This window comes from Poecilia formosa, unplaced genomic scaffold, assembly GCF_000485575.1.
Source record: "Poecilia formosa unplaced genomic scaffold, Poecilia_formosa-5.1.2 Scaffold666, whole genome shotgun sequence".
NCBI lineage: Eukaryota > Metazoa > Chordata > Actinopteri > Cyprinodontiformes > Poeciliidae > Poecilia > Poecilia formosa.
In genome coordinates, this window is record NW_006800605.1 from 65,027 (window position 1) to 83,580 (window position 18,554).

The following is an 18,554-nucleotide window of genomic DNA, read 5'->3' on the forward strand; positions in this document are numbered from 1 at the left end:
AATGTGTGATTGAATGAACTAAATTGTATTTATGGCAAAATGTTTGTGGAGATGAAAGTTGCTTGTAATAACGGAAAGCATTGGCATTTAAATGAGAAACGATGAAGTGCAATAATGTGCAGTGTTTTGACAGCTCTTCTGGAATATTTTAACGCTTTGTGGTTTTACAAAATGTCCCAGTTTCAAACATAACGAAACAAATCAAACAACCAGACACATTTTATTGTGAAAATTTATAAATAAGAAAGGAAAACAGCCCGACACAGTAATTCAGGAGAAAATGTAACCGCCCATGAAAGAAATTATGGACAAGTGTAGAGTGGTGAAAACAAGCTACTATAAGTAATGAAAACACTAAGTATAAAAATAGGCACCACATTATTATTTTTATTTTTCTATCCTTAATTTCTCGTTGTAATAAATTCTTTAGTGTTATTTCAGTTATTCAGTAAGATTCCACATACAACCGGTAGGAGGCGCCTGGCATCGAGAAGGTTGGGCACACAGAAGAAGAATAAAGCTTCCTGATAGATGCTAAAGAAGCTCAACTTGTATGTCTCGTCTTTTCTATAACAGGTCAGTAAAAAATTATTTTGATGCATATAGATTAGTTACCTTTAAGGGGTTATTTAATCGAGAGTCAATTAGTGAGTCACGTTATACAGTTTGTGATTAGTGCTGTGTAGAAAACAGGACATATTTTTGGAGGCTACTTAATGTTAATGCTAGTTGACTGTGTTTATGTTGAGTTAGCTGAGAAATAGCTGAAAGACTACTGGATTCATTTTTAACATATTGTATTTTGCCCCTTTTGAGACGGTTCCCACATAAAAAATACATCATTTTGGTCTCTTTATTTGTAAAATTAATATTTCTCTATGCGTTATTGCAAAAACCAGAGAAACCTTACTGTTATGAAATTCGCTGAGAAGCAATGGCTTCCTTTGTGTGAAGCTCGATAAAAAGACACAAAATTGAAGGAGCGTTACACTGTTTTCAGTTTTGTGGTTAGTTTTTATGTAAAAGACATAATAATGTTTTATTAAAACGATAATAGAACTTCAAACCCAAAATGAAGTATCTGTATCCGTTTCTACTTGATATTGGACTAAGCCAAAATATGCAGTGTCATAGATTTATCTGTCTGATTAATATTTTTGTGGAAGAAAATGTCATCCTATGTTTCCAGGTGAAAGATGAGAAGTTAAAACTCGAGTCCAGGCTGGAGTTGTCCAGAATGGAAGTCATTTTTCTAGATGGTGTTCATACGTTAGTCAAAAAGCCAGTTTTAAGCCACACTCTACACATATTATATGGTCATTGTAGTAAAAGAAGACAAGCATGAAAATCTCCAGGTCATAGTCAGACTGAGTCATAGTCAAAGTAAATTGTATCACATTGCAACACTTTCAGTTTTTTTCTTCAGTAGTGATAATCAGAACTGAGGCAGAAACGCCATAAAGAATGGAAGCTGAAGGGGACTTTAAGAATGTCTCCCAGACACTAAATGTCATCAGTCTCTAACTCCTTTGAGTTTTGAGAGATTAAAGGCCAGCGGCGTTGACAGGTGCTAACACAAAAGAGACAGATCAAAAACGTGGAAACATTAAAAGAATTCCTCTTTTTATTTCTGACAGGTGGAAAACTTGCACTTAAGATTGTTCTGAGGCGCAGCCACTTCTTCATTTGTCCTGTTTTCATCCAAATAACAATGTGCCCTGCATTTCAACAATGCAGATTTAGGTACACAGCGTCCCTCAATCAGCAGGGACAAGAAATTATCTTGGGAAACTTGAATTGTGCAGCAAAAACTGCGAGAAGTCAAAAAAAGTGTAAGAAATCTCATGAAAAGTTATGATGTTCAGTTAATTTATTGTTAGATGTCCTGGAGGGATTTGATAAAAGATGCTAGAAAGTGTTTAAGGCAAGAAAGACTGGTAGCAAATACACTACCTGGCCAAAATATTAATGATAATAATAATAATAATAGCTGAATTAAGTTGACTAGACAACTATGAGCCTCCTGTTGGATAATTACTGCATTGGTGATTATTTTCCAGCTGGGAAAAAAGTTATTTAACCCCAACTGATGTAATCAGTAGCTTTTCATTTCTTAAACAACCATGTGGAAAGACACATCCTGTGGTCATGGAAAAGATGTTGGCCTCTTTAAGAAGGGTCAAATCAAGCAGAGCAAACATCTAAGGAGATTACAAGAATGAGTTTGGGTAAAGAACTGCTTAATGCATTACTAAACACTAAAAGCAAAGTGGGGAATTAGCATCTTAGAAGAAGAAATGAAGTAAGAAAATAAAAAAAAACTTAATGTGCATAGTGGGAGATTTTCTTTCCGTTGCAGCAATGAAAGTCTTATAATTGCTGATCAGAGTTTTGCACATTCCCAGCTGTATAATGATGATTTATCTCTGAACTATAGCTATTTGAAGTCAGAAGGGCTCCTTGGCGTCACTCTTTTATGTTAGTCCCTTAGCATATATGCTCAATCAGATTTGAGTAAGGACTCTGCCTGCCAGGCCAAAAAAATTGTCTCAAGAGTTGGTAAAATTAAAAGATTGTGTTAAGTCTAAAAGTGTCAGCTGCTTGAATAACTAAGGTTTAACTGGATTTAAAGGCTTTTCATTGCGACAATTCAGTTAAACTAAGCTTTTATTCCACAGACTGCGCTCTTAAAATTGTCCAAATATAATGTGTTTGATCATGAAGCTGCTATTATAAATTATTTCTACACACACATGTCAGATAATGTTGATGTTACCATAATTGGACGACTTCTTTGAGCTTTCAATTCTGTGTTGGTGCAAAGAAAAGTGTGAAAAGACTGGGAAAGAGAATAGACTACAAAGACAAGTCTTTCTCACTTATTCTAGAGCAAGTCTTTATTTCTTGTAAGTGTGTTTGTTTATTCTGTCATGTAATTGAAACAGAGATAATCCACCAAGAAAGTTTTCTTTTAATTGCTCACAATTCAGTTCTGGATCACAAAGAGAGCAGCTGCCTGACATCCATCAGCCCCCCAGCCTCAGAGGGTCAGAGCGGCTCTGAAGGCAAGGCTGACATTTCCTCCAGCTGAGAGAGGAAGACAAGTTCTGCCGTACTGAACCCAGAGCAGAAACTCAAGTTGTTCAAAAAAAAGTAAGCAACCACCTTATCCAACTGTAGAAACTACTGTCCCGTCCTGTAATTAAGGAAGTTTCTGGACCACAGAGGCTGCTGGACTTAAAGGTCTTCCTCAATTTGAATTTTCTTCAGAACTTCAGAATCCTCCTTTTAGAACTTAAATTTCATATTTGTTTATATTTTGGTGACTGAAATGCATTAGTTGGATTACTGGTAAGATTGTTTTAATCATTAAATTGCGATTGTGTCAACATTGCGGTTTATCATTCTGAATCCATTCAATATCTTTTCATTGATGTGTGGATAAATGGTATGACTTTTAATACACAGACTAGTTAAGAAGTTTATTGTAGTGTATTCCTAATGAGACCCACTCTATTCCTTACATACGTGTAAACAACACTGGCTCATTTTAGGACTTTTCAACGCCTGATTGGGAATGTGAAATCTGATTGGTTGAGATATAAAACAAAAACAAAAGAATAAGTTAGAAAACAGTAAGGAGGAGTGGGACAAGGAACCAGCTAGAGTTTAACAGAAAAAGCCATCAAAAAACAATCAAACCGATAAGCTTATGTACTCTGGCAGAGGCTGAAATGACAAAAATAATCAGGAAACTTAGTGAAAGACTAGTTAACACAGACACGCATTAATAAGATGCAAAAAACAAACAAACCAAGGGACAAAAGGTCTGATAATAATCTAAGAAAAATAAATACCAATGTACAAATGTTCTGTTGGCCAAAGCACTATACACTAAAAACACATACAAGCACATTTATAATAATTAATGAAAACAACAAACAAAACATTAAAACCAGCATCTCAAAAAGAGTTAAAAGCTTAGGTTTGTTTTTAACTTACTAAAAACTGAGCTGCGATGTCAAACTTCCAGTTCTTCACTCAGATCTTCCAGATGACCACTCCTCTGAAAATATCAACATGTTTATTTTAGCAACTATTTGTGTGTATTTGTTTGCAGGACTCAGATTCAGTACTGGCATGTGTTTGTCCGTATGTGAACATGAGTCTGTACAAGAGTGACAGAGGGTGGAGGTGGCCCGGGGTCATGATGCTCACAGCTGTTTTGAAGCAGAGCTATCACATATTATTCACAACATTGGTCACAGGCAGGAGCTCAGCATCTGGGATAAGCCGGGAGCGATGATCCAGTGACTGGGTCACCTGAGTCTTCTTTGAGGTCAGAGAAGCCACAGGCTAAGACGAAGGATTAAAGATAATTTTATATTTCTTTAAGAATCGTCCACATTGAATTGTAGCAACAGTTACACACAACCTTGTGTCGAAGAGTTGGGGAAAAAAGGAAGACTGAAGCAACAGCTGCAGGTTTGATCATGACTGACTGACCTGTCTAAGCTCTGGTCTGAAATGCTCACTGCAGTGCAATGGATGACGAGCTAGCACAAAAACCTTCCCTTCTGACAGCTGCTTCCCATAGCTTTTCTTAGCTCTCCATCTTCCGGAAACCTGCATCAGTCAGAGCTGTTACTTCAGGGCAAGTTGGGTAAATGTGAGCAATTTCTTGGTTGATTTGTGGCTATTTACATCCCAGAAATCCAAAGTATTTGGTGCAGAGTCAGGGAATTTAGCTCTTAAAATGACATGACAGACAAACATAATCACAAATCTGTTTTCATTCTTACCTGTTGAGGTAATGTTAGTGGATCTGGCTTGTACCCTGAAATAGATACTTCAGTTCAACGCTGCACATGATTGAGGCATCTTCTCCAATTGTATCACTTTGTCACATCAAAAATGGCAGCAACATACAGCTCAGTGCTCAATAGTTGCATTTCCATTGACCATATAATTGTGGAAATTGGAATTACAAAAGTAAATGTGCTTGTTGGAAACATGCCAATTTTGAAAAGACACATTTTTTTTGTTAAAAAATGTGTGCTAGGATGAGGTGATTTTTTTGGCTATATCATAATTAGTATATTTCACAAAACTGCAATGGAAACACTTTTCCCATCACACAGGTCACATGATCAACAACCAGATGCAACTATTGGTGGAAAAGACGAAGAAGATAACAGGAAGGGGTACAGCATGTTTTCTTATTGAACCTCAACTGTGAAGTTGTGGGGTTTTTTTGACATTAGGGTATTATCAACATTTTCCTCACATTTGTAATGGAAACACAGTGAGGTGTCTCTTTGACAATATTATTTGCCACTGAAAATCTACCCCAGTTACCCCATTCTTTTCAGAATCTTAGTACCAAAAGTTTGAGCAAATGGTTCTTTTTTTTCAGCTCCATTTTTTATGTGGAAAAAGTTTGTTTTCCGACAATCTAACAATAATCAACTTCCATCTACTTGGAAAGGACACAGACTTTCCTTTAAACTAAAACCTTTGAAGTGTTAAGCCTAATGTTCTTACAAAACCATGTAACTCTGAGTGTATGAGCTGAGTATTTCAAGGAGAGACTGTAGACGGAGACTTCATTCAGTCAATCATGTTTAAATGAGATGATCTGCAAGAGCCTTCAGGACATTTCTGACTAATCTTTCCTTCAATACTTTTTTCATTTCCCACCAGCACAGACTTGTATCTAAACTATAAACTCATACACAGAGTGGAAACTAACCTTCAAAATTTCCCTCTCTGACTGGAAACTTGTTTCTGACGCTTGTAGGATTACAGTAGCTGATAAACCAGATAAAACCGAAAAGTTATTCAAAGAATGTCAACGGTCGTAACAGGATGGAAATCCTGCGACTGAAGTGACTGAGTGTATTCTTTGTCCCATGAATATATTTGATGTTTTAGATGCAAAAGATCAAGGTAAGTTTGCTCTCCCAAGGAATGCAAAAGACTAATTTGTAAATCTTGCAGTTTTATTAGCAAATCATACAATTTAAAGAATGAAACATGTAATTTAATTTCACCATGCAGATCAGAAAACAAAAATCACATAAGTCTGAGGACAAACATTAAATATATATTTAACTACAGATACAGAAATGGTACAAGAAGAAAGACATTTTTAAAAGAAAGCTGTTAGAAATCCTCTTTGCAACTACTGGATCAAACCAAAGCGAAATGTGTTTTTTTTGGAGGAAAGCTGTCAACACAGATAAAGAAAACATGGAAGAGGCTGCTGGGGTTAAGTTAAAAATGCCAGCAGCACAACAGCTCTTAAAATTCATCAATCATGTCCTTCCACTTCACCAGAATGCCTCAATTGATTTCGGACAGATCAAAATCTCAATAAAAAATACTAAAAGTATTAAATGAATCAAAATCTAAAAATGTTAGTGGGATACGAACACCTTTGTAAGGTTTACTGAAATCTGTGCGTCTGCTTGTTGTTTTTCCTTTTCACTGTATAGACAGACTAATACTGCAATTTCTGGATCTGAAGTAAATTTCATGCCCTACGATGTAGGTCATTACAGTAGCTTTGGGAAGCCACAGTTTAATGAGTCGTGCAAAGAGAGCCCAGACTGCAGGCAAGCAGGCTCGCCTGATAATCAGTTGAGAGCATTCATCCCGATGCGCCACTTCTGCTGTCTGTTGTTTAGATTGCCACCTAATCTACCACTTCTTTTCCGAGCTTAGACAGATCATGATGGGTTCTCCCTTATTAAAAATCAGACATGAACCTTAACACCAGCCATCTGTCTCGTACAATATCGAAAATCATTTTCTGTTCAGAGTGCTCGAGACGTGGGCTTGGAAGCTAATTGCTCTCAGACAAACCAAAAACACTCCAACTTGCCTCTTTTGCTTACTTTGAAGCTGACGTTCGTGTAAAACTCACGTCACTACAGCAAGAAGCGCCACACAATTTAACGTTAATGCGTTTTTAGGTTTTGAGATTGACAGAAAGTCTCCAAAGGTTCAAAATAATCTTGACATGGATTTACAAAACCTACAGGAAAAATCAAGGACAAGGACTAAACTTTATTTTATTTGTTCAGTTGCTTGCGGAGCCACTTATGCAACAGTTAAATCATTATTGGTTACAGCACTGAGCTGACTGAACAAAACTTCAAACTGAAACTAATTCTTCCTTGTTATTGGTTAAAATTTTAAATATGTAAACTATTGCAAATACATGCAGGATATCAGTTAATGCAGTAACTGCCTTAGGGCTCAAAACATTGCAGTGGATAAGATTGCTCAGTGCTAAAACTAGATTGTCAGAGAGACTCGACAGGCCTCTTCCTCCTCCTATTTAACTAAATATCTGTGCTACGGGAAGTGGTTTCAGTTTTCCTTGTTAATGTCTGGTACATAGATTAAGATAACAGATCTGATAGATGTTCTTAAAGACTGTTCCTCTCTGAAATTAAGCTCCATTGGGTGATTGCATGTTATTCTGTTTTGCTGCAAGGTTCCTTTCTGCTTCATTAGTTTTATTCTAGAGTGTAAAGGAATGGACAACAAAATGTACACTAAGGATCTAGATAATTTTGCAGACCTTTAAAGTGATGGTTGTCATAATAACTCAAATGGTCCAAATAAGATTTGTTGTGGATGGTGTTGCTCCTGTAGCAATCAGTCTTGCAGTTAATCGGAAGAGACCTTTGACTGAAGACTTAATAACGCAGCTCAAAAGATACAGTAGTGTGTCCTAGTTGATACCATCAGTTGTTGGCAAACACTGCTAATCCACCTCCTCTGCTTTTGCTGCTCGTCTTTAAATCTCTGGCTGGCTCAAAAAAAGATTTCCGGGTAATCTACTACTTTTTGCTTTCAGATAATTTTCTGTTTTTTTGCCAACCACTCAACTTTCTGAGCAACCTAGAATCAGCCCACCGCTTCAGTTATCACAGCTAGAAACCAATGATCAGACGTGGCAATGGACTGAGACCTGAACCTTCAGAGACACACAAAGACAACCACAAAGTCAGCCTTCCATCACCTGACGAACATTTCCAGGCTTAAAGGACTAATGTACCAAGAAGATCTAGGGAAACTCATCCATGCGTTTGTCTTTAGTCACATTGATTTCTTCAACAGATGCAGCTGTTCTAGAACCCTGTTGCTCATGTTCTCACTAAAACAAGAAAGATAGATCACATCATTTTGATGATGACAAAATGTAATGTTTGTTACTGGTTTCACAGTAAGTGATTATATGAAGTTTTAGTGATTTAAATCTCTTTGAACTGCCTTGTTGCTGACATTATTGTCTTGATTGACTGATTTTATCGTTTTTTTGCCAGAAAACCAAAACAAAGTTACTGACTACTGACTACTTTTGATCAGCATCACAGTGTCTACATAGGTGTTGTGATCCTCTAAACCTTGTGAACCAGATAATTTGAAAATACCTTAAATACCTTGATCCAGTATTTTTTTTTTCTGCCCCTCCATAGCTTTTTGCAGAAAGGTTTGGATGCAATAGATGAAGGGTAGTGAAGCTTTCAGGTTCTGTGTCAGTGTTGCTGGATTTTCACCTCAGCTTCTTCTCATTTTTCCCCAATATTGTTCCTGACACTTCTGTTGTTCTCAGGTTGGCCAGCTCATTTTAAGCACCTATTGCACAACATGAGGTCAACCTTCCACAGTGATGTATGTTGATGTAATAGGTAATTTTAGAGAGGGGTTGAACATGACTGGTTGTGCCATGTACAATAATGGACTGGTGAGGCTTCCAGGCTCAGCCCTGCTGTTGTTTACTGTTGGCTGTGATCATTTCCACCTCACTAGTAATCTTTGCACAGGAAAAACAAGTATAATGGATGGACCCAGATATGAGTAAAATGACAAAGAAATTGGTTTGTGCATGTCTTTGGCACGTTCTGCCTTTACGTTGCATTGCGGCTAGTAGAGGCGTGACTTTCTTTTCTGTTGCATTGCTTTCATGTCAGCTTTTGACTAATGTTTTGCTCAGTGTTAAGTCATTTAAAGTGCAATCTTTTCTTGGCTAAATGTGTAGGTGTTATGGACTACAAGCGAGAGGAGAAAATCTTCTGCTTTCTGATCAGCTCTGATTAGATATTGATTTCTGCAGAGATTATGGTGCCCGTACACCTTTGATTGCGCCTTGTTCTTTTTGCGGACACTGCAGCAGCTAAACAACATGACCACCTTTATAAAACAGTCTACTCTTTAAAGAATGGTTGTCCTAAGCAATGTGATCAACTTTTCATGTCTTCCATCTGCAACACTTACTGGTGTAATATGGTAATGATTCTCGGAGATGGCAATCAGCGCCTGACGGTAACAAAGCAGCAATCATCCACCCGATTTGACTCATTAGATTTCCAAATAGCCATCATCATCATCACACATTGGTCCAAAATACAAAGGTTAGCTGGGGCCAAACTAGACCATTAAGTGGGATCAGGAAGCTCTTAAACTGGACACTTTTTGTAGCCATGGAAACACGGAGGTGGCTCTGGCCTGCATGAATTTATGCAATTATAACTATGTGATTGTGTTTAGTAGTACAAGTTATCAATTGAATAACTCCATTGAGACTTTTTACATTTTTTTTTTACAAATGATTTTATATGAATAAAATATATGTTTTAAAATTATTATTATTAATGATAGTAATGCAATTAATTATTTATCACTGTTTCTATTATCTTTATTTTTGTCAGTTTTATTTATTTGTTACTCATTTAATAATCTGTGCTTACACTCGCACACACACACACAGACACACACACAATATGTCTTTCTATCTTTACAAGGACTTTGCATTGACTTCCATTCATTATTTATTTATTTATTATAACCTAAACCTGACACTTACACTAAACCTAGCCATTTCCAGTTCAAGCCTAACTCTCAACTTAACTTAAACTCAGTCCACACCATCTCCTAATGCTAAAATTGCATTTTTTTAAGGGGCACAGAATTTGGGCTCCATAAAGAACAATGGATCCTGACAATATTTGTTGGAAAAATGGGCATTACAAGGTGAAAAACCAATGTCACTCAACCAATGTTTTTTTTTTTGTCTTTTTAACTAATGTAGCTGGTGTATAATGGAAACATAAGAGCAAAGAAGAAATTAAATCCCACTCACAACAGCCACAATCATCCAGTGTTTAATAATTTCTGGCTCACTTTTTAAAGAAAAATGTGCTAGTTGTGCTTTTGTTTAAAATTTCTCACAGCGTAATTCAAGGAATAAAACAAAAAAAACTATTTTGCAAATGAATTCAAATTGCAACACCGCCGAAAAAACACCACATCGGAGTTTCATGTGAAAAAATAGAACTCCTAAATGGCCTCACCAACATCACAGCAAAGAAAACGCACACAACACACTGTTTCTACACACATCAACAATGCTAGCAAATTACAACCCTTTACATAATTTGTTGAATGATAAATAGGCTCTTCTTTCATACGGCTTCTATAGCCTTAGCAGATGGTAAAAGCTTCACAGTGACGTCGCCTTGTCCACCCACTCACACACCAATTACAAGAAAAGGCCTGCTACCAGGGAGCAGCTTAAGGTTTACAGTCCTGCCCAAGGACTGGCACAATGTGAGTTTTCTTTAAAAAAAATGTTTTTGTGACAGCAGCAGCCTTTATTCATCAGAATATGAACAAGACATGAAGCAAATGGTTCAGGACTGAGAGCTGAACTGGGAACAAATACACCAAGTACTGTAGCTTCACCGCTGAGCCTGAACATTGGGAGTTGAAGGCCATTAAATGCTTATTTTCTCTCTGTATTCCCTCTTAGCAATTTTATTCATCTGCATTTATGAAAATACAATGTTAAGTCCAAAGAGTTCTTTTTACCACATGTGTGAAACTCTGAGGGAGGCAGATAACAAATAAGTCTGCCAAACATCAAATGATGACCAGTGATGTTTCTGCTGTTTTGCTCATGATGAACTCTTGATCTTTAAAGATGGCTCTTACAACTGGGTCTGATCTTGTCCTGAATTTTCAAAAAATGTCTCTGGAACTGATAATTAATGCAAAACACTGCAGATATGGAGATGTTTTAGTAACCAGCAGAGTTCAGTGTTGACCTCTCTGTGGCTGGAAGTTCGGCATGGACACCTCAGCCGAAAATAAAAAAAAGAATGATTGAGATTTCCGTCACATATTAAGTGGCCAAAGTAATTTTCTTTAGGAAGGTGTTGTGTTGCATTCAGAAAGTGCTTGTGCCAGCTTGTGCCAATCAGGAAGCAATCCTCCGTGTCTCCGTCTTCACTTCCGACACTAGACCTGAGTGTTGGCTTTAAATGTGAATTTCTCACAGAGGTTGCGAGATTGTAATAGGGTGGAATATTCAAGCTGCCCTGGCTGCATGTTCTGATCCAGTGCTGAAGCATTTTTAAAATAACGCTCTTGTCATGCGCAGACTCTGTTACCTCATTTAGATCTGACCCAGCTCACGCAGGCTTGTGACTTTTTAAGCCTGATGTGACTTGAGGACGCTTCATTATTTTCAAGTCACAGTTAGCTTGCTAAACAGCTGCTTCTGGCACTTTATACTCAGCTCATTTCTGTCAAAACTGCCCTGCAAATGCACTTTAAAGGTTTTCTGATGCTTTTTTCCTAACTACTGTATCAAAATGAAAAGCAGAAATTTATCAAATTCTTTTCGAGCATGTAATCAAAAGAAATATGCTTGAAAGAATTGTTCACTTATTTAAAACTAGGTTCAGATAATAGAGTTAACTGCAACCAGGCAGAATTACTGCCTATTTAATCACACCTGCATTTTGAAAAGCTCACTTGCTCAAGTGAGTATTACTCCATACTTATGCTATTCTAATTAAAATTTTTACTTTTGACTACTTGTCCTATGCATAGTTGTGCATGAAACATTATCAGCAGGGATTGACATTAAAAGACAGATGTACACAAACATGTAAAATGACATTGATAGCAAAGAGGTTTGCTCACTCAGTAATTTGTGATACCTCACTTTACCTGTTGATGCTCAGAAAAATCTGAGCAGAGATCCAAACCTTAGCTGGGAAAATCTTCCAAAAAGCGGCCATTAGAGGCTCTGACTGCAGCCTGCAGCTTGCAACAATCCTTGAAGAAAACACAGGAAACGCCTCAAAAACACAAAATATCACCAAGTATTTCTGATCTGGTTTCTAGCAAATATCTTATTAAACTTGAAATAAGACAAAACTAACATTTCAAAAGTAAGATTTCAGTAAGATAAAGGAGATTGTTTTGAGTCAATAACTCCTAAAAATTGGTTTTAAAAAAGTACTTGTTCCATTGGAAGATTATTTCACTTGAAACATTTTCCCCATGTTATAAGTGAAATAATCTTCCAATGGTACCAGTAGTTCTTCATTAATATTAAGAAATTATTGACTTAAAGCAATCTTCTATGTCTTGCTGAAAAATTACTTGAAAGTTAGTTTTGTCTTATTTCAAGTTTAATAAAAAATATTTGCACTATATCGCAGACCAGACATATTTAGTAAGATTTTATGCTTTATGCTTAACAAAGATGTTCTCATCAGTTGAGACCCAATTTTTGGGTGCTGCATGCAAAATGCTCTGTAAGGAGAACAAAAATAGCTCTGTACATCAATAAGCCAAACATCCCCACAGTGAAACATGATGGTGGAAACACCAGGCATTGCTATTTCAGTGCCAGGTATCGTTGTCTATTGAAGAGCTACTATTAAGTGTATGAAATAATGAGAGTTTCAGCTTTGCTTCAAATCGACAGCTAGAAGCCTGGACACATCATTCCAGGTAGCATCACTCTGTGAGGTAGTTTTTTCCCCCTGGGGTACATTGCATACGGTGGACAGAATAATGAAGGGAATTCTGCATCTTTAGTAAACAGCTAGACATCTGGACACAAACAGAACAAACTGGTTTTGAACTGGATGCACAGGTTGTGGTTTTTGCCGTCCCAAAGGCCCAACAAAATCTCTATTGACAATTTGTGAACTTAAACGACAGTTTAGCAGATTTCCACTATTTTTTTAAATTTTTTATTTTGTTTTACATAATATACTTTTCATGCTGGTGTTTGATCAAAGTGACATCCAATCACTCTGCAAGTTGACTGGAGGCTAATTTATAATCTTGTCTCAAACTGTGTGCTTCTAGACCTCCTGCTCTCCACTTCAATCAGCTCCTCTCTCTCTTCACTGAACACACACAGTCTCTGGATTCACTGTCACTTTTGTAAAAAAGTCAGTGGCTCAAACAAGAGTTTGTTCCAAAACTTTTTTTTTTTTTTTTTTGATAACTACACCCTTCTTGTCTGTGCTTGCTTCTGTTACGAGGCAGCAAGGGAAGGTTTTGTGTAGCTGTGACATTTAATTTACTGCTACAGAAAACATCTCTGCAGGTGCAGCTTTGATTTCTTCCCAGCAGTAATTTGTGGAGGGGTTGGAAAAAGGCTTTGTAGGTTTAATGTATCTATTTCTTGTAGATAATGAGGAAGTGGTAATGGCAAGCTGGGCCAAAACAGGGACTTATCTCTCTAACTCCAGCATGCAGTTAAACAGCCTTAAAAGGCAGAAACGAAGGTTGAAATTTTTTATATTTTGTCCTATTAAGTTTCCAAAAGTTTGATGGATTTTATCGGGGTATTATTTGACAGATCAACAAAAAGTAGTGCATACCAATGAAGTGGGAGGAAAATGATGCATTCCTCATCTTTTAAATAGGGAATTATTTATGTTCAGCCCACTTGATTCAATACTTTGTAAAATCACCTTTCACTGCGTAGTTGCCTGTCATAACCCTTAGGTCTTTGAGTTTGTTAATCTGTGTTTTTAGTTTTATTTACTATTTTAGTGTTTAATAATGTTTGTTAGTTTATTGATTTTGACTTTTTCTTGTGTCACTTTGACTCTTTCCTGTTTTGCTCCTCCCACGAACATTCAGATAATTACGCACATGGGTTCCTCACTCCCACAATCGATCTTTCTCAGTACTTAAGTTTTCATTGTCACTTTGCTGAAGTCTTCTGCATAGTTTAAGAGCTCTCCTATTGTTTCCTCTGCTTGTTTTTAAGGTGCTATTTATTAATTAAATAAATCAGTGTGTTTTTTTTTGTTTTTTTATCTCCCGCCTGCTTTTGGGTCCAATTACATCACTAATTGTGCCATGACTATCTTCACACATCCAGAGACATTTATGACTATTCTTTAATGCCAAACTGCTCATGCTCAGTCAGATTAAGTGTGGAGTATCTGAGAAGATTATTTTCCAGTCTTAGTTCTGATTCTCAGTTGAATTTCCTGGTATTTATTTATTTTTTGTTGTGCCACACTTTTCATTTTCAGAAGATGGCCTGAACAGTGCTAAGTAGGACCAACAAAGCTTGATATAGTATTTATTTTATTATAACCCTGCTTTAAGCTTCTTCATAATTGTATATCTGACCCTTCTGTAAATTTATAAGGCTGTTTGTTCTCTGATGTTCTAAAACCTCAGAGACTATTACATTTATCTAATATTAGTAGTAAACTATTTTACACTTAGATGAACACAATTGGACTGTTGATTATGAATCTCACTGGATTTATTAATGGTATTAGAGTAAGGGGCTAAATAAGCACGCACTTCCAACATTTCAGATTTTACTTCTTAAAATTTGCAATGGTTTATCTATCACAAAAAAATCCATTGAGGAGTATGATTGCAATATGGCAAAATGTGGGAAGGTTCAAAGCGCATAAATACTTTTTCAGGTCTCTGTACTTATTTCAACTATGAGATCAAGGAACCCTGGAAACACCATCATTTATTTTTAAGCTACCTACTCACCCTGATATGTGAAATGTTACCAAAGGATGTTTGTGTCAGATGTGCAAAAATAGCTGTTCATTTCAAAGGTACCAACAGAGTTCATAGCATTCATGGTGTGCATAGAAGAAATGACATTTGGAATTAATTGAAAACCTTATTTTGGTTTTAACTAAATATTTATCATGTTAGAAATATGGAAACACAAACGAAGATGCATTTTTGTGTTTATTTCCTGTTCAGATGGAAAAGCAAGACTCTGCAGTTATAATGGTCTCCACAGGACCTGGACCCGAAATAAAGAAGAGGAGGATTCAGTGGACAGCAACAAAACAAGCCACAGGACTGGAAGCTGATTTTGTTCGGGGACATTAGTATGCATGAAAAATGGACAATAGCAGAAATTATTGTTCTATTTTTGACATCAAAATTAAACTCCTTTGACATTTTTTCCTGGTTCCGGCCTGCTCCCTAGTCATACGTGTCCTTCACATCTAAAATATGAAAGAACAGCCCAAAAATAGACGCGACAGGAGCTCTTTGAGTTAAATGGGCTTTAGACATGAAGAATGATGTGAACTGATTGGGACGAAGAGCATGAGACAGTATGTCACACAAAGTAAAACAAAGAAGTCTCTTAGGCTTAACATAAAGCGCATTTTATTGATTAGGCTCTTTTTTCACAAGATGACACAATTTTCCAAGGCTTGGGTGAAATTTGATGAAAATGGTTGGATAAAAAAAAATTACAGCACCATAACCATAGAGACTTTTTTAATGCTACTTTCTTCACAACTGATGTTACTGGGTGCCATTTGACTTTATTCGTCTGCCATGTCTTGCATATCACATAATATGTTTTGTAAGTTTTTCTCAATAATTACCAATAAATCTTTAATCTGTGTCACAACATGCATGTTGTATTTTTTAATGAGTAATCTATACCCAAAGTTTGGCTGATTATTTTTTACAGTAAACAATGTAATAAACAATACAGATTTTGTTTTTTTGGGGGGTATTAGGTTTTGTTCCCTTCAAGTATTAAAAAAAAAAAAAAAACAGCAAGTGCCCATGTTTGGCAGGTTATATGGTCATAATAATCACAACCTATGTCTGTTGAGTCTTTGATGCCACAACTTTAACTTAGTCATAATTTAATGTAGACATTCAGTTTAAACTCAACCGTGTCAAACTTCTTCCCCTCCTGGCCTGTGGTGGCGCAGCATCTAGGACTACCAAAAGAAACACAAACACCACTGAAGAAGACACAGAGAGCATCTTTATTATTCACAAAACGTAAAAAAATAGGGTGGCATCAGATTTAAGTGGTTGTAGAATTTCTCTTTTGTCTTTGGTAAAAGACCACAAACTATTTGCTCGTTTGTTTTGGTTGTATTTACCCAGAATGCCCTGCGCTGTAGTCCACCAGAGTTTCCAGGTCCTAGATCCAGTTCTTAACAGGTTCTGTGAAAGAACTGGTTTGGTTTTCAGCTGCCTGAAAGGCAAGTTGGAGTCACGTCATTATAAATATCCCATCTAGTTGGTGTTTGGTCCTCCACCTGTTTGCTGTAATTTGTTTAGGACTGAAGGATTGAAGTACATAGAGGCAATTTATCCACAATAATATTATTCATCCCAGGTTCCCTGCAAACAAACGCCCTAATATATCCACCGTAATGTATTACCAATATGTTTAACAACCAAATGTGCTTGTATTAGAGCTAGATTTATTAACTCCAGGTGGTGATATTAAAAGACCATCAGTGATAAAGAATATAGTAGGAAATAACCTTTTACTCATTCAGAGGAAAAACGGTCCTCCCCCCAAACATCTTGCCCCTTAGGCCAAAATCGTCAGCCCAACAAAAGCAACGTTCACTTAAAGTCAGTGATAGGGACTTCAAAATAAGCAGGAAGAAGACAGTCAGGATTATTCAACATTTTTTCTTGCTGAACTGATTTTTACTGTCAGGTTTTATCATTTTAAAACACAAAGTTTTTGTTGTATTCAGGATGATGATCACAGTGTTTTGATTGGCTGCTGTTCTCTACAAATCTCAGACCCTCACTTTTGAAGAACTGTAACAACCATTAAATGTCAGCCACTTGTCAGGGAACTTGGCCAAGAAAAAGCCTTTGTATAATTTATCTTCACAAATATCTAAGTGCTACTGAGACTTTATCTGTTGCTGCATATTTTAAATTTTTATGCATTTTAATACATACCAATGAGCCCCTCTTAGCTACTGTCTTCAAATTCATCACAAACTCTGCCAGCAGACAGAAAAACGGGCACTTTACAGATGTTTTTCTGCAGGATAATAATCCAAAGACATGATTCTGATTCATCCTAAAGGGAATTCATGTCAGGAGCGATGCCGGTGCGTTTCGTAAATTAATATGCATCAGCTGGCACCTTCAACCCACATTAGACGCACCAATCTGAAGCATGCACAGACACTGCAGATTACTGGACCCCAGCCTTGGATAGTTTAATTAGATATGCTTGGATCAGATGCAAATGCGACAGGCAGGAAAAGGAATGCTAGCAGCGTCAACAGTTGGTTGTTTGACAAAAAAGTGATAGGGGGGTGTTTTTTGATGAGAAACTGACTCCACTGGCCACAGAAAACCTGCAGTCTGATCTGAAGAAAAAGGAACCCAAGATGAGACATAAACATTGGATGATCTTGACCAGACTTGTTCAAACATCTTGCCCCTTAGGCCAAAATCGTCAACCCAACAAAAGATTATATTTCAAAACTGAAATCACCAAAAATGTTGTAATTTTCTGTTGTTAACCTACTCAACAATAAACTAAGCATGAACTAATCTAGTTAAAAAACATAAAGAAATCCAATTTTAGATTGTAGTTCCATCTTCAAAAATGTTTTTTTCACTCTTTTCTTATTAAATAAAAACCGATTGAAGAAACTGAAAAAAAAACATTTCTTCTATTCTCAGCAACAAAAACAGAATGGTCCCTGGGCTCATTTTCATCACCTTTGATCCAAACAGACAGTAAAATTTTAAAGAAGACGATGACGTCATACTACTGAAACAAATATGATCATTTTAAGGGTTTCCCACATTTTAACTTCTGGTACTAGATATGAGCTCTTGATTTCACTTTAAAACACATGCTTACTTATGCCATTGCATAACATTTTTAACTGTTCAACAATCTAGAGACTTTTCTCTTGCAAATCCAAACTTGTCATTCAAGTTTACTAAACTTCTGATGCCCAGCTCTGTGTGTGCAAACACAGAGAAAAAACTTGTTCTCATAGAGACCGATTCTGTATTTCAGAGAGCCATCATTAATGTTGACAGAGAAAGTAAAGTTTAGAAGAGAAATGTGGCATGAGAAGAGTAATTTAATCGCCAGGCAGGAGCAAAGCTGTTGGAAATGGTGTGCTCCACATGTATATAAACTGAAAGACTATATTTAATACCATATTCAGCTCAAAGTCTAATAAATGAGCAATTCGGGGCAAGATAGGAATCAGTGCTCCAAAGAAAACTGCAGAAAATGTTCTTTTTTTCATCTTGCAGACCTTTCATCTTTTTTTATTTTTTTTTTTAGAGTAGAGCAGCGCATGAATATGCAGAAATCTGTAGGCGAGGGGACGTGAAATTGGCACTGGATGTTTCATCAATGATTAAGAACAAATTACTTTTAAAAAGATCATTGTTGGATCTTTTTAAAAGAAAAGTCC

At 36.6% G+C, this 18,554-nt stretch overlaps 1 long non-coding RNA gene across 2 annotated transcripts; it reads left to right on the forward strand.

Moving 5' to 3' along the window:
• The first annotated feature begins 495 nt into the window (after positions 1 to 495).
• On the forward strand, positions 496 to 15,747 carry LOC103130736 (uncharacterized). Of its 2 annotated transcripts, XR_475257.2 has the most exons (3): positions 496 to 576; positions 2,991 to 3,153; positions 15,079 to 15,747. It is a non-coding gene; the product is annotated as an uncharacterized LOC103130736 (long non-coding RNA). The 2 variants fall into 2 exon arrangements; XR_001660359.1 differs by lacking the exon at positions 2,991 to 3,153 and having other exon boundaries at positions 505 to 576.
• The last annotated feature ends 2,807 nt before the right edge of the window (positions 15,748 to 18,554 follow it).